We start from the raw sequence: 1,145 nt of genomic DNA, 5'->3' as shown, positions 1-1,145 counted from the left end.
TGATCCAATGTGGGTGTATGTATTTGCCATGTGGATCCCATGTTGGTGTGTTTGCCTGCCCATCCATCATGCTCACAGACATTGGTGAGGCCCCTGCTAGTGTAGTTAGCTGAGCCAGACTGCCAAGTCTCACAATATATGGCTTTTAATTGGGTCTACCCACACCTTAGAGATGGGCATCTGAAAAGCCAGTTTGTTGATGCATGTCCCCTTTTCTAGGAAGACCCCAGAGAAGGATCTTTGCTGGAGTCCAAGATAGTACTATTGAGGGGCTCTATCTGCTTGTGATATGTCACTTCATTCTCTGGGGCAATTAATTGTCAGAAACCATTGGAAAATTTGGTAACAGAAAGGCAACATTCTGCTAATGAAGACCCCCTTTCAGCAGCCCTGCAGGTGAAAACTGAGACCCTTGACACAGGGTCTCCAACCAGGAACCTGTAAATGCCACCACTGGCAGATGCTCGAGGAATTTGCAACCACCATTGCACTGTTTCCCACAAGCCTTTCTTTTGACCTAAAGAGAAGAACTGGCTTCCATGGATCCCAGTCACACTGATGATTTCTATGCTGTAGATCAACAGTCTACCAGCACTGGTTTACCCCACTCCAGACCTACCCCAATATGCAAATACGTGGGTATTCGAAGCTCTGTGAAATTTCTCTATAAGAACAAATATGAACTGGTAAATTCTGGCTATTCAAGAAAATTGCAGGTCACAAAATTAAGCAAGTCTTTTTTTCAGCTAGATCATAATAAGATAATAAGATTTTTAAAAAAATATGGAATGCTTTATGAATTTGTGTGTCATCCTTGCACAGGGGCCATGTTAATCTTCTCTGTAATGTTCCAATTTTAATATATGTGCTGCCAAAGCGAGCATATAAGATTTTTGTTGCTAGCACCTGAAAACCTTTTACCCCTTACAAAATTGTCCTCATGGTTTTATGTGCACAAAGAAGTTTAAAAATATTCCTGATTACAAGTTTCTCATTAAACAAAATAATTCAAGGCTTACAATTAAACTAAACTTTTACATTTTGCTGTATATCAAGATTTTCAACATGGGATGGAATGGTCTATTGAGAATGAATAAATGTTTGAAGTATATTTTTGTTTGAAATTATATGCTGTAATTTTCCTA

At 39.3% G+C, this 1,145-nt stretch overlaps 1 non-coding gene across 1 annotated transcript; it reads right to left on the bottom strand.

Annotated features, from left to right (window-relative positions):
• Window positions 1-777: 777 nt before the first annotated feature.
• LOC126017023 (U6 spliceosomal RNA) lies at window positions 778-884 on the bottom strand. Its single transcript, XR_007498701.1, has one exon. It is a non-coding gene; the product is annotated as a U6 spliceosomal RNA (small nuclear RNA).
• Window positions 885-1,145: the final 261 nt, after the last annotated feature.

Source organism: Suncus etruscus, chromosome 8 (assembly GCF_024139225.1).
Source record: "Suncus etruscus isolate mSunEtr1 chromosome 8, mSunEtr1.pri.cur, whole genome shotgun sequence".
Taxonomy (NCBI): Eukaryota; Metazoa; Chordata; class Mammalia; order Eulipotyphla; family Soricidae; genus Suncus; species Suncus etruscus.
The sequence above is the reverse complement of the archived record's forward strand: the minus strand, read 5'-3'. Positions and strand labels throughout refer to the sequence as shown.